Consider the following 15449-nt stretch of genomic DNA (forward strand, 5'->3'; position numbering starts at 1 on the left):
AGGCGCTCGCCGTTGCTTTTCCGTCGTGGTGGTTTTTCGAGAAACAACACCCTTTCACACCTATCAAAAGCATCCGAGAGGTGTCTCATTCTGCAAAACACACAGAGGCTAGACAACGCCGACCTCATGTGATCAACACCTCCCTGTCCTTGCCCGGTCTGCAGGGACAGCGAATCCTCAGAGCCTCCTCAGCGCGACCGTGCTGCTGGTGAGCAAGGCTGCCGGGCTCTGTTACCACAACGTGAGACAAAAGATCCCCACTGAGGCCGTGCGGTTCCAAAAATATTTTATTTTCTGGAATAGCCATCATGTCTCAGCGTTGTGTTTCCTGCCTCCCTCCCCGTGGGGAGGCAGAAGCTATGACGGGACGACACAGAGGCGCCATACAACACCTGCAGGACAGAATGATGGGAGCGTTGGCGGAGGGTGTAGAAAAAGCTCACCAGGGCGCATACGGACAGGACGGAGGGGAGGGAGGGCGTTGCCGGGTCGCACACGGCCGAGTACATTCATGGAGACGCACACGCCCCACGAGGCAGGGCCCACTGAATTCCCTCCAGTCTGAAAGAAAGCGGAGGAGAAAGAGCTCAAAGTCCTTCGCGGTGGCTGGACTAAGGCAACACAACGCTTGCCACGGGTCGCCGTTCACAAAGTGCCTGATGCATCGTGGAGAGTCCAAATGGAACTAACGCTGGGTGTGTTTCTAGAATGTTCCAGAACTCTCTTACTCCGCGTGCAAAGTCTCCAGTCTGTGTCTTCCTTTCGTCCAGAGCATGGTTTCTTCTCCGGGCAACAGACCGACAAAAATATTTGTCAACGAGGACGATGGGGACTTCCTTGTGTCTCTTCCTTGGAGCATTTGCACCGTGCACCGGAGAAGGCCGGAGAGCCCTGGATGCAGTCTGTGTCCCTTTCTTTTAACAGTATGGATTGCTTCTGAGATGACATGACTCAGGCCCCCGTTGTGCCTACCTTATGGGTGGTATAATCTGAAGCCGATTGTCCTCTGAAAGTCTCTAGCCGGGAATAAGAGGACACACTTCTGATGGGCTGCCCTACGGGCGTTGGAGCCCCTGTGAGTTACGACTGGGCACAAGGGGAAGGCGGATGAGAACCTCACAACGGAGTGGGCCAGGCGGGTGGGCAGGGATGGCTGGATGGGACCACAAGGGTGGATGGAGGTTACAGATGTCAGCGTTGGCCCCGGAGGAGACACTGCCCATGAGTCCTGACCGCCTGGTAATGGCTTGGCAAGACGAGTGACAGGGGGATGGCCTTCATCCTCGTTGGTGGTCACCCCACCCTTCACCCCCACAGTGCAGCTGGGATGGCATGAAGGCTGGAAGTCTCCAGAAAGGGGCCGAGAACTGCCCTCCAGGGATCCGCCCCTCTACACTGGAGTCCTGGCCTGCCGGTGGCCCGCGATGGAGATGTTCTCATCACCTCTTGGCTCGCACCTGGAGAACAGGTGAACAAAGGCTCCGCCGCCGCCAGAGCTCTCTGTCCCTTCAGGGGCCCTAAACAGGTCGAGAGAGAAAGAAAGAAAACAAAAGCGTGAGGGGAGAAGTAGTGAGTTCCCAAGACATGCTCAAATCAAAGAAACGGGGGCTGCCTGGAGAAGTAGCTAATTCCAAGACGAGGGCTTGGAAGATACAGACTTTGCCTGGAGCCTCTTGTAGTGCTAGAGAGCAAGGGGAGGCTCAAAACCCAAAATGTCTGGGGACTTGTCAAACAGACGCAGAAGCCAGCCTGGAAGAGACCCCCGTGGCCAACTTTGGACCAGTTTGAGACTGAAAATGAAATGCCACTGCGTTGTAACCCAACACGTGAAATAAAGAGCCACAGGAGTCCGTAGTGATGTAAATCCATGACTGCATAGATCGATAAATGAGGGAGACCAATGTCCCATGCAAAAGGACCCCACGTAATTTATAAAGAGACTCTACCCTCAAGAAGGTAAATTCCTATTCCTTAAGTATGGTTGCACACGGTGACTTCCTTCCAAAGGGTATGGGAAGAGGGGGAGAAATTGGACCAATACCACCGCAGCCAGGTAACCATGACCGATACCCCTCATGGTAAGTCATGTGGGTAATAGACATCTTGGATAAAAAGTACCGAACATGGCATTTCATCTCTGTGTCCTTCCTCTCCAAAACCAAGCACCCAGTCTGTTTGTGGCAAAAACATCAGGCCAGTCCCCACAGAAGACATCCTACGAAATGCCGGACCAGTCCTCCTCAAAGCTATGAAGGTCATCCAGAACAAGGAATCTGAGAACTTCCTTGAGAAACTGCCTGAGAAATGTCACAGCCAAGAGGAACCCAAGGAGACGTGAGCAGGAAAGAAGTAGTGTGTCCTGGGACAGATAAAGGGTGTTCGGAAGAACTAGTGATGTCCAAATAAAGTTTGGAATTTACCTTAACAAAAATGGCAGGAGGAGGCTTGACATGGGTCTTTAGATAAAATTTTCCAATCATGGATTATTTCTATTCCGCATAGGGCTGAACCAAGTGGAACCGAGATCCAGCCATCTGGAATGTCTGAAGCTTCGGGAGACATTCCGTGCAGCATAATGGGGCCCTCCGGGGCCCTGCTCTTCTCAGGTCACCCAAAAAGCCAACTATCCATGAAACAAGCAGATCCTTTGGTCATGTGTAAACCCATTCAGGCTGTATGGACCTGTCCTCCACCCCGGAATAGTTTTGGTCAATAATACCACATGTAGAAAACAACCACGTGGTTGATAATGTTCTCTGAGGACACTTGGCCAGGTGGACAGCTGCCCCCACTCTCACCCCTACCGACCACCAGACCCTCCACTTTGGGCAGAAAGTGGCACAAGTTCTGAGCATTGGGGACCAAGCCAGACCCAGTGCCTGGGTGTCCCCTCCTTGTTCCAGGTGGTGTTACCTTGGGCACGATGATGAGTTCTCAGTCACTTCTGGTCCTCATCTGTGGAGTACAAATTATATACTGCAGAACTTCCTTCTCTGGGGCATGGAGTGTGTGTGCGTGTGTACTCTTTCTCTACCTGGCATGCACTCAGGAGACCCGTTCCTTGCCCTTCAGAGCTCAGTCAAGGGTGATGTCCCCAGAGAAACCTCCCTGCCACTTCCCACCCCAGTCCTACTTGGGTTCCAAGGCCATGTTTCTGTAGCACAGAGACCGAGCAGGCTGCCTACCAGGTGTTCCGTGGCATCCTGCCCAGACTTCTGTTCCACCACGGATCAAAATGTACCACTGTTATCAAATAACCTTGCCATCTCCCCAACCGGGAATTTACACTCAGACATTAGGAGCCACATCTAGCAAATTACTCCTGGAATATGGAAGGGGCTCAGGAAAGGTTTAATGGACTACTATCGGGTGAATTGTGTCCCCCTCAAAAATGCCCATGTTGAAGCCCTAAGCCCCAGGATTTCAGAATGAGACTGTATGGGGATACGGGGTCTTTAAAGAGGGGATTAAGGTAAAATGAGGTCACCAGGCATAGATCCTAATCCAATAAGACTGGGGTCCTTATAAGAAGAGGACAAGAGGACACAGACACGTACAGAGGGATGATGGTGTGAGGATACAGGGAGAAGTCAGCGTCCACACACCAAGGAGAGAGGCCTCAGCAGAAACCAGCCTTGGCCCCACCTGGATCGCAGACTTCCAGCCACCAGGACTAGGAACAATAAATGCGTAAGCTACCTGGTCTATGGTACTTTAATGATGTCTCTGGCAGACTCACACATTGGCCCAAAACCCCATAAAGCAAAATTCTAGCTCTATCCAATATGGTAGCCACTAGCCATGAGACTACTGGCATTTAAATCAATTAAAAGTCAACACAACTATAAAACCCAAGCCCTCAGTGAATGTAGGTCCCTCCACTTGCTTGGTAGCTCCATGTGGCTGGAGGTTCCCATATCAGACAGAGCAGGTCTATAGTTTTCTCCCCATCATCCATCCTATTCTTGACTGGGTTCCTCTTCTCTGACCCCGAAGGAAGCACTGCTTATCTCCTCTGCCTTTGTGAATCTGCGGTCCCCTTCCAGCTGTCCCCAGATGGAGGACCTCAGATGGTTGCGCCATCTTGAAATGATGTTTGTCTTGTCCCTGGTGGGGCTATGTAAGCAAGGGGGTCCACACTGTTGTTGGCGTGTGGGAGGAAGACCACACCCATGAAATCCCAGGGAGGAAGACCACACCCAGGAAATCCCAGGGAGGAAGACCACACCCATGAAATCCCGTCCATATGTGGGCCACCACCTAGAGCTCACCACCTCTGCCATGAGCATGTAAACCTTTGCCCCTCAGACTCTGGGAGTGTGGGACCTAGACAAAGGTATTTCTTACAACAGTAGCCACTGATCACCACTCGATCTGTGAGTAGCCGTCACTGATCACTACTTTGCTACCAGAAACGTTTTTCTAGCTACCGTTCTGCTTTTGTTCGTTTCCCCCCACTTTGAAGTGACCATTTAGTTTCCTGGACGCTTTCCCGGTCAAGGACCGACTCTTCCAACGCATCACGACTTGGAACTTGCAACTTTGCCAGAAATAGCGTTGTTACAGGGTTAATTGAATGGAAGTCCTCAGAATGCAGTGTTACATAATGCCCCCCCCCCCCAAGATAGGAGATCCTAATTCCTGGAACCTGTGAGTGTTGCCTTACGTAGCAAGGCGGATATGCTACAGACGGAGTAAAGGATGCGAGATGGGCAGGGGATGCTGGGGTGTCCAGGTGGTCCCAATGTCCCAGCCGGGGTCCTTATCGGAGGGAGGCAAGAGCATCAGAGGAAGGAGAGATGGTGTGGTCACCATCCAAGGAATTCAGCCCCCTCCAGAGGCTGGAAGAGGCAAGGAAGGATCCTCTCTTAGAACCTCCACAAAGAACCAGGGCTACCAACACCTTGGTTTTACTCCCATAAGACTGCTTTTGGGATGCTGGCCTGTAAAACCACAAGAGAGTGAAGTTCTGGTGTTTTAGGGTGCTGCATTTATGGTGAGAGGTCACGAGAACCACAGGAGGTAAATGCAGATGCTATCATATCCGAGGCAGGCCCAGAGTCTGGGGTTGTCTGTACCATCTGGGAGGGCAGGATGACATCACGGTGGTCCATAGAATGACAAGATCTGCTTCATGCCTCTCTTTTCTTATCATTCAGCTCTGTTCTGACCTCTTTGTCTCAAATCCCCCATCCCAGAATTGGAACAGCCTCTCAAATTGGGGCAAGATCCCCCTGCTGAGAACATCTGGGTTGTACATGGGCAGGGGGCTCCCCTCCGCCCTGCCCACCTGTGGCTGTGCTGATTCCAGTCTGTAAGCCCCAGACCAGCAGCAATAACGTGACATGATTTCCCACCGCCCCAGTGGCTGGAGCAGATGGCCACAACTCCTCATTTCCAGGTCTACCATTTCCTCCAAACTGGGTGTTTTCATTGATTTCTTTTCTCAGTAAAACATCTCAAGGCGTTTTTGCATAGGGACCCATAGTTCTCAGATAACTGTCAGATAACACTCAATAAGAGTGTTTAATGTGTGGGGCACCTGGGTGGCTTAGTCAGTGAAGCGTCTGTCTTCGGTTCAGGTCATGATCTCAGAGTCCTGGGATCACGTCCCGCATGGGGCTCCCTGCTCAGCGGGGAGTCTGCTTCTCCCTCTGCCTTCTGCCCCTCCCCCTGTTTGTGCTTGTGTTCTCTTGCTCTCTCAAATAAATAGTCTTAAAAAAAATGTTTAATGTGATACCCATCCCTTTGACTTACACGCAAATTTTATCTTGTCTCTGTCCAAACGTGAGAGCACTAGGGTACACACACACACACACACACACACACACACACTCCCCCTTGGGTGAAAATGATCAGCACTCCTGCAGAGAATGAAACGTTAGTTAAAGACCGGCATCGCACGTCTTACTCCTTGAGCCCGCTACATCGCCAGCCAAAAATATACCCCGGGAAATGTCCAGTGGGATCAAGAGAGAAGCCATCATTTCGGAATCCAACTAATGACTAAACGGGGCACCCCAGATGATTTCTAGGTTAGGATCCGGACCTCCCTCGTTTTTGCTTTGTTCGCAGACAGAGACGCGGTTGGCTGAAGTTCCCTCCACTGGGGATGCCGCCAGGAGTGGGGAAATGTAGGCCCCAAAACAGGTCACCCGGCTCGGAGAGAAAGCAGCTTCTCTTTATAGCACACTGGACTAAATAAAACTGTGAGTCCGGGAGACGCGGCCTAGGGGACTTTTTTTTTTTTTTTATTCCAGGAGAAGAATAATTATTTCCTAAATATAATTCCTTTGGTATAAGACAGCCCCTCCTCATGGCTCAGCACCCTAGAAACACAAGGAAATGACAAAGAAGAGGGAAAAAAAAAAAGATGCAGGGGGAAAACCTCAAGCGGCTCATTTCTGTTGTTCACAATGAGATTTTAGCTTCCCTGGACGGTAAGGATCCATGGATCTCGCCAACCTGCCTAAAGAAAAAAGCAGAAAATTGAAAGAAAATAAATAAACACAAAGAAAAGTGTCTAAGGTCAGCCCATTTTGCAGTAAGGTGTTGTGTATGTTTCTTGAAATCATGGCGTTGTGCAAATCCACAAAACATACCGGAGAGTTTACAGGGAGCTGGCATTAGGGTCACAACACCTGAGAAATTTGTCTCCGACATATGGGAAAAAAGAAATAGGAATCTCAACGAGGGGTGGCGTGGATTTCCAAGTACTCGGTGCACAACAGATGTGGGAGAATGCTGTGTACCTGGACACATTGGTTTATGGGGTTGGACATCCAAAGGCTTGTCACCGTGAAGGGGAGGGACAGGTGGTCCAGGATCGACAAAATTTATGATAACAGGCGTGGGTGTGCGCACGTGCGTTTGGCTCAGTCCAGCTGGATGTTGCTGTTCAGGTTCTGCGCTATTTCTCGCTGACGACACGCACGGGATCAAACGCACATGCCCGAGCAGGCTCTCTGCCTCTTTCCTGACTGCTCAGAGGCAATCGTGAATGTCACTTGGTTACCATTTGTTCCCCACAACAACCCTCTACATTCCACAGCCCATTTGAAACATTTGCTTCCGGAAGGATTCACTGTCGCGTCTCTACCTGTCTGCCTCCACCACCCGTATTCAGTCCGCCCTCTTGTTTTTTCTTGTTGCCGTCATCGTCTTGGAATTTTTTGGCAACAGAGGATAACATCGGACTTTCCCACTGTGGTCAGCCCCGCAAGATGCCGCGCTTCTGTGGGTGTCAGAATGGTAAAGGACGACATATTGGGGGATGAGGTCATTTAGTTGTCCTGGGGATTCCATTTGCTCGCCCCAAACGTGGTGGCCATGCAGGAAGAGAGAGTGACATGCCCCTGTGCTGTGTACAGACCATCGTGCGTCGGGCCATGTCAAGGATCGGCTTCCTCTTGATGGTGTCTGTCCATTTCTTCTGATGGCGCGCCGCGATCCTCTCCGGGAATGGTCTACTGACGGCGTCCATCACCGTGTCTGTGCCAACACCACTGCTCCATGGGTGTGCCGACTCACACAGTAGGTCCCACAGAGGTGTAGGCGGATGGAACGCAAGGTTCAGTCTGCTCCGACGGTGAGTGGTACACAGTGGTGTGCAGAGAGCCACTGCAGACCCCTGGACCCCCTAGGGCATAGCTCCTTACCGTAGCGGGGAGGCTGGGTTTTGCCAATCACAGGAAAAAAAATACAAAAGACAAAAAAAAACCCAAACCTGACAGCACACCCCAAATGATGAGAAACAGTCCTCCCCACCCAGGAGGTGCTCAACGCATGCCCGGTCCTTGCTCTCAGGCGCTACGCGTCGCACTCGGAGGGAACGTGTGAATGGACAATTCACGAAACAAGTGTGCTTGACCTTTCCCTCCGGGGCCGCCCACGGATTCAAAGGACCGTTCGTACCTCACGGTATTTTTGGAACTCTTTTGGAACGGACTCCAAGCCCTGCCTAGCCCTTCCCTTACGCTCACGCTGTTTGGAGCTTAAAAGGAGCGTTTATCAAATTGGCTTCCAAACTCCTTCCCCGCCCGGGCTCCGCTCTGGAGGACGCTTCGGGGTTTCCAAAGCGGCCGGCCTCCGCCTGGAAGGCGCTGTGCATGCCCACGTGTGGGGACTCACAGCAAGGCTGGCTGTGCCTTGTAAGTCCCACCGCACCTTTCAGAGACGCGCGCCGGAGATCCAGGCGTGGGAGTGTCCCCGCTAGGAACACACAGCCCCCTCTGGAAGAAGCTGGCGGCTCCTGCTGACGGCACAGGCTCACAAGGTCCCACAGCCACCCCATTACCCATTTTAGAGCGTCGCCAGCCCAGACGTGGGGTGGGGGCTTATGGGAACACAGTCTTTTTGGAACGGGAATGACTCATGAGGCGCAGGAGGTGTGTGGCCCACGGCACAGGACCGTTCCTCTCCGGGATGGTTGTTGGAGTCCCGTCCCTGCCCGGGAGGTGCTGGCTGGCTCTGGGGACACAGGGTTGGGGAACACAGGCAGCTGCGTGTCCCTGTACCCCACCTGCTCCCCGTGCCCTGCAGCCCCCCTCCCAGGCTCAGACCCCCATGCACGTTCTGTTCCACCTTTTCAACAGCTTGAGACAGAAGAGCAACTTGGAGCTGCGGCGCGGGCTGGCTCTCCTCCCCTGCCAAGCATCTCCGAGCTCTCCGCGACCTTTCCGCCTGCCCGCGTTTCTAAGAGGCATCTGCAATGCAGCCCAGCCTGAACGTGAGCGTCGGTGGCGTGGGGCTGGGCACGGGAAGATACGGGAGGAGCTTGCCACGGTGAAAGGTCTCCGGGAATCCCCTCACAGGGTTGTGTCTCTTGTTTAACCCCAACCTAGGTCTGGAAGCAAAGATCAGATTGTCCACCTCTGCCCCAGCAGCCCTCAGCCTGCATTTTACAACGTTCCCTTCTGCCCAGCAAGCCCGTCTACTAGGGGCGTGTGGTTCTCGTGCGTGCACCGGTGGTCTCTTGCTCAACGATCACTTCGAGGAAGTTCACTCTCATCCACGGACAACCGACCCCCTTGCAAATGCCGCCCACATCCCCCTGGTCCTGGGTTCTTGATAGTCTGTTTTCTCTCATCTCATTTTGTGAGCAGATCAGAAACACGTATTTCTACTAATTATTCTCCCGCGGACGCTGATGGTCCCAGGGCGCCCCTCTTTGCCCCGTTGGAGACCCTCCAGTTTGGGAAGAACCCAAGAGACCCACGGCCCTCCAGTTCAGGGAAGAGACCCTAAATTCTACAGGATCCGAAGCCGGATTCCTCAGGGCTCGTACACACACATTCTCGGCTTCAAATACATAAAGTGTATTTCAACGCTGTTCTAGAACAAGTGTCTTTTCTTTGTTTTTTTGTTTTTTTTCCTTGCACAAAGAGCATGACCTCCAGCTTCCAAAACAGGGGCACACTCTTAAATTCATCCCCCAACTCCCGGCCCATTTGCTTGCCGGTTATCCATAGAACAAAGAAACAGCACCAGAGTCGTTAATTATTTTCCCAGTGAAACCTGTGTGTGCGTTACCGAGACATACATAGTAAGTGGTTAATTTGTAATCCATAAAAAAAAAATGCGAAAGAGAAATACGATTGCCAAGCCCAAGTGAGCGCTGAAAATAGAAATGGAACGGGAAAGTTTGGGGGAAAGGGAATGGATGTGAGATTTTATTTACGCACGCACACACACACACACACACACACACACACACACGTGCGTGCCTGCCCGTCAACAGCCCGGAGACGATCGCAGGTTATTTTCCTGTGATCTCGGGAAAACGACACAACCTTTCTCCCGTGGTCTCACGTTTCTACTCCGTATCATTGAGATAATAATTGTGTCCGTGTTGCTGCAAGGACGACGAAACGCAGTGTAAATCTGTCCTTTTATGAACCTCGCATCCCGGACTGAGTCCCTCACCCTGAACTATGGGATATAATTGTTATTTATAGGGAATCGTGCTTTGGGGTGCGGTCCGCTCGGTGCATCTGGTCGCCCGTAGAAAAGGAGGCAGGTGACCCATTGTACAGGCCTTTCTGTCTTGGGACACCATTTCCTGCTTTTTCCCAGTCATCCCTGTACTTGGATACATGACTCATGTTATGGGACCTGAGACTGATTTTTAAGGATTTTGAGTGCTTTGATCTGTGTGAACTTTCCCTGTTTTGTTTTGTTTTGTTTTTCTTTTTAGGTGTGAGATCCCCAAATGGTAACCATGAGTGAGTGTCTGAATGTCCCCTGATGGACAGGACAAGGAACCGGCATGCGTTTCACAGAAGCAGAAAGAGGTCTCACGTCAGCATGAAACACACCCCATCTCCAGCCTGAAGCTCCCAGGGAGAAACTGGCACGGACCAGGGACGACCCTGCCGGTCCCAGCCGTGTGAGCTTGGGCAGGAAGCCACCAGCACCTGCCGTGGTTGCTGCACCTGACACGGGGCCTCTGCCCCGGGATGGTGACATCGATCCAGATTCCCAAGGGGCTCTGCGAACGTGGGCGACTCTGATGCATTTCGTCTACAGGGCTGCGGTCCCAGGATGGGCGGCGACCCGGGGTCTGTCTGGGCTGGGGGTTCCTGTTCCCATAGCAAGATCATCTGTTATCTTTGCAATGTGAACTCTGGAACCCTATGTGGCGGCCTCATGCCGCGATGAACCTTTCGGCACAGGGAGTCCTGACCAGGAGGCAGGGACCTCTCCCTTCACTGTGCGTGGCTTCCGCTGGTCCATGGTGAGTCCCTAATCCATGGAGAGGCATTCTCTGGGAAAGTGAATAAGAATCTTGGGGAGGGGGAGGAGGGACAGGTCAAAGGAATCAGTAGATTTAAAGAGAACATCATCTACCGTGGGCAGGTAGTAGGTCTGGGTTAATTAGCCGTGGGGACCGGCCACCCAGCCACATGGACAAATCCTGGCTGGTGTCAGTTACGTAATTTCCAACTGTTTTAATTGTCCCCGTGTTTTCACGTCCCTCCCGGTAGTGACCAAGCCCCCCCCTCCACCCACAACGTCCATCACAATTTCCTCCAGGGGAGGCTCACCCCAGAGCTACGCATCTGATGCCGGCCCCTGCCTCCCGCTTCCCCGGCTGACGAGCCCACAGGGTATGTGTTGGGTATAATTTTGGATCCTGATTCACGTGCTGTGCGTGGGATGCGGACGTGTGGAGCTCCGCTGGCCTTTCCGGCTCTGCGGGAACCATGCCAGGGCCCCTCGTTCTGGAACATGGTCGCCACGCTTCTAGGCTTTGCCGGCTGGCTGGGTTCACCTTGCACCGGGGGCAACCCGTGCTGCCTTGAAAAATCCGTCACAAACCCTCCGTCCGGTCTGGTACCGCGGGGGCTCGTTTGGGACTGAGTTGGTCTTCGGGTTTTGGAGCTGGGGGTGTGTACGTGTGCGTGCAGAGGGCGGCCTTGGGGAGGTGTGGGGTTCCGGGCAAGGCCTCCTGGAGCCACACTGTGTCCATCAGAAAGGACAGCTCCAGAGGATCCCTTAGGAACGCTTTTCCCCCCGGGGACATGGTTGGGGGGATGCCTTAGCAAACCTTTCTGCATTCTCTCAAATCCTGTTTCTGATCCTGCAAACGGGCCTCCCAGCCTCTCTCCCTCCTCCCTTTCCTCCTGCTCGCACACTGGATCCTGGAAACATGCCTTCCCCGTTGCAAGATCACTCGGCGTCTCCACACCGGCGCTAACTCCAGGAGAGAAAACACACGGCTGTCAGCCCTTTTTCTCTCCCCGCAGCCGCCCCAAACACACCCCATCAGACAGTCTCATCCCCTCACGTCCCCCTTGAGCTTCCAAAGACGGTTCCAGGGACAGGAGTCTCTCTGCGTCCACCCCCCCCCCACCCCTTAACCCTCCAGTGGCTGGAAGTGGCGGATAGGAAATGCCTAAGGGGAGTGTGTGCGTGGCACAAAGCAGGACTTGGCCGGCCCCCAGCCCCGGGGTGGGGTGGTGGGGACAGCTCCCGCAGGACCGCCGGGACCCACACCGCCCGCCTGCCCTCATTACCCAGGAAGACATCCCAGGCTCTGCAGACGCATAAATTGGCAGCCTGCTTAAGCGGGGTGTTTTTCCTCACAGGTTGCATTTCGAGATCTGCCTTCAAACGGAGGCATTTTTTCTCGCTAACGAGCTATTTATTTAAGTCGCAAACTTGCTCCCGCGCGCTTGGTGGAGGGCAAAGCTGCATTTTGGTCCCATCTGTCGCTCTCCTCCGGGGCAGGGGTGCGGGGACTGGAAGGCGAGCCCCCTTCCTGAGCTTTTGGCCCCCTGGGTGGGGGGCTCCCCAGCGGCGGGAGCAGGGCGCACCAGCCTCCCGACCTGTTCGCAGTTCTGTTGGCCATGGCGCGTCGGAGGTGCCCCTCGGTGGCGGCGGCTCGCGCTTGCGGGGACCCCCTCCCCCGCCTGGCCGCTCAGGGGCTGCGGGGCTGCCTGGGAGCGGGACCTGAGGGCTCGGATCCCCGCGCCCTCTGTTGAGGCCCCGGGACCCGGCTGCGCGCGGCACGCCCCGCGCCCCCCGCGAGCCCGCTCCCACGCGGCGCAGGTGGCTTCATGAGACTGGCGCGCCCCGCGTCCTCGGACCGCAGGCGCCGGCGGGAACCGCGGGGAAGGGCCTCCCGGAGCCCCGCGGGGAGTCCGGGCGCAGCGCCCACCCGGGGACGGTCCCGCGCCCGCACCCCGCGCCCTGGCGAAGTTGCGGCTCCCCGCCCGCGTGCACTCACCCGCTCTCCGCGCTCTGTCCCTGAAGGTCACGGCCCGGCGGCGGCGGCGGCGGCGGCGGCGGGCGCGCGGCGGGGCCCGGGGCGGTGGGCGCGCGGCCCCCATGCCCGGCGCGGCGGCCCTCGGGGCGGGGCGCCCTCAGCGCAGCGGGGCCCGGGCGCCGCGGGGCTCAGATGCCGTGGTCGCAGTCCACATCGCGGCAGATGTACCAGAGGATCACGTAGAGGATGAGCAGGATGGCGAAGATGAACAGGGCCACCAAGATCGCCTTGGTCACCGGCGAGATGAGCGACTGCATGGCCCCGGTGGGGCGCGCGGGCGGGCGGGGGGCGCGCGGGGGCGCGGGGCGCGGCGCTCACGACCCCCGAGCGCGCCCGGAGCCCCGCGCCGGCCCCGCGCCGCATCCGCAGTGCTCCGTGCTGGGGACGGGCGCCCGCGCTCGGCCGCGCTGCTGGCTCACCGGGCCCGGCGGCCGCGGGGCTGGGCGGGCGGCGCGAGGGGCGCGGGCGGCGGGCGGGCGGGGGCGGCGGCCATGGGCGAGGACGCGGACGCGGGCGGGGAGCGGGAGGCGGCGCGCCCGCCAAGTCCCCGCGAACTTGGGCGGCGGCGAGGCGGCGGCGGGCGCGCGGTGACAGGTGCAAGCCCGGCCCCGCGGGGCGCAGCGCGCGGCCGAACGCGGGCGGCGGGGGGCGCGGGGGCGAGCGCGGAGGGGTGTGTGTGTGTGTGTGTGTGTGTGTGCGCTGCGGCGCGGGGTTCCTACGCGCGACCCCTGCTCCCCGCGCCGCCCGGAGCCCTGGCGCCATGGTAGCTTTGGGGTGGCTCCCGCGTCTCTCTTCCCGCGCCAGCCCTCCGAGGGGGTCCCTTCTTTCCTCTTTCCGGAGCCCCCTCCCCTCGTGCCGCCGCTGGCGCGCTGCGCTGTCATTAACAGAGGAATGGCGGGGTTGGGGGGAGCGGTGGTGGAAAGGCGCACTCCTCCCTCTTTGCTGGGGAGGGGGCTACGCGGTTGCATCCAAGTAGCTGCTTGCTGACGCCTCTGGGCAGGAGAGGGTGTGAGGGGAGCAGGGCCTGCGTAAGGGAAGGGGGCTCCGTGCTCTGTGATGGATAAATGAACAGCTTGGGGGGAACCTCCAGCAACGGGAATCCAGGCTCCTGAGACCCACAGGAAGTCCCCCTCCCCAGAACTCACACAGGGGTCTCCCACCTTCTCCTCCTGGGCCATGGGGATGAAAGGAGGGACATTGCTCTCTCTCTCTCTCTCTCTCTCTCTCTCACACACACACACACACACACACACACTCCTGTCCTGCGGTCCTGCTGCATTTAGGGCCAACGCCTGGTGGGCACCTTACCAGGACCGCGAGTGCACAGAGGAGGCCGAGGCTGACCCTAAAAAAAGGCTTATGCAGAAGCCCCGGCCAAAGAGCTGGTACCCACCCAGCCCGGCAGCCGGAGGATTCTGCACAGTCCCGGATGAGGATGCCGCGAGCTAGGGGCGCAGGACACGGGCCCGTGGAGGAATCCAAGCACACACGCAGCAAATGAACCTCAGTGCCATATAGGTAGGACACACCGTCCAGGTCCAGGAAGCTCTGAGTCCTGTGTCCCCCGTCTCCAGTCCCCAACCCCGGTGACCCGGCACGGCTCGGGCACGCTTGACAGAAGTAGTCATGGACGTCTGCTGAGCAGAGGCCAGAGGGAGCCCGCAGTCCAGCAGGTACGGACCCCATCTCGGATTCCCCCGGAAGGCAGGAGGAGCCAGGGGTTGTAGTGCCTTTGTCTGCACCCCAGACTGCCTACAGGTCCCGGCTTCATCCCTGACCTTCAGAGCCTCGCACAAAGACGACCTGATCAGACCCAGGTGGAAACAGCATCCCGGTCAGACCGCAGCTGACGGGGGGTGCAGGAGAAGGTGCCCTGGATCTGGGGGGCTGCCTTGGTCTGGCGTGGGGAGGGACACATCAGCAGTGGCCTCCACACTGCCTCTGATCTGGAGTCTGGCTTCCTCTCCTGCTGGTCCATGCATGCACCCCAGCGAGTGCTCTGTGTCCAGACGGCGTAGGAAAGAGGGTACCCCCTTCCAGGTGGCGGCAAAGAGGAAGCCCCCCACCAGCAGCACACAGCAGCCAGGACAGCCGATGCAAGGGCTTCTCTGCAGCTCTGTGGTCTGTGGAAGAGGACGCAGGCAGAAACGGGAGGTGAGGGACGATCTTTGCAAGGGCAATGAGCCACCAGGAGACTTCTAGTGGGGCGGGGGGGGGGGGGTCTTGTTACCGTGCATGCCCCCAGACCTCCAGCTTCCTGCTCTGAAAACCACCTGCCTTGGCAGCCTCTAGCTGCTCGTTAGCTGAAAGAAAACAGGTCATGGGGTGTAGGTGCTCTTTGTGTCTCTGTCTTGCACACACAAGGAACGGGAGCTGTTCCTCAGGGGTGCGCCAAGAAGGGAGCTCAGCCTTAGCTCCTGGCATGGCGCATGGAACTTGGAATCTGCAAAGACACCCACGACGGAGCCCGGAGCAAGAAAGGACATCCAGGGGCAGGGAGAAGGTAGAGGCAGGTGTCCCCGGAAATGCACTGAGACACGCCATGGCATTTGATTCTCTGGTTGTGGCTGGTCCCTGTCTGTTATGTGCTGAGGGTCTGTGTCATTTAAGCTGATTCCCGCAGTAGCCTTAGTTTGGAACACCGTGCAGTGCGCACCATGGAGAGCTGTTCCTTTTGACC

The 15449-nt window shown here is 56.5% G+C and overlaps 1 long non-coding RNA gene across 1 annotated transcript; it reads right to left on the reverse strand.

The window, feature by feature from the left end:
* Nucleotides 1–269: 269 nt before the first annotated feature.
* On the reverse strand, nucleotides 270–12813 carry LOC123935860. Its single transcript, XR_006817032.1, has 2 exons — nucleotides 12731–12813; nucleotides 270–1517 (listed from the first exon to the last, which is right to left on the reverse strand). It is a non-coding gene; the product is annotated as an uncharacterized LOC123935860 (long non-coding RNA).
* Nucleotides 12814–15449: the final 2636 nt, after the last annotated feature.

This window comes from Meles meles, chromosome Y (genome assembly GCF_922984935.1).
Source record: "Meles meles chromosome Y, mMelMel3.1 paternal haplotype, whole genome shotgun sequence".
Taxonomy (NCBI): Eukaryota; Metazoa; Chordata; class Mammalia; order Carnivora; family Mustelidae; genus Meles; species Meles meles.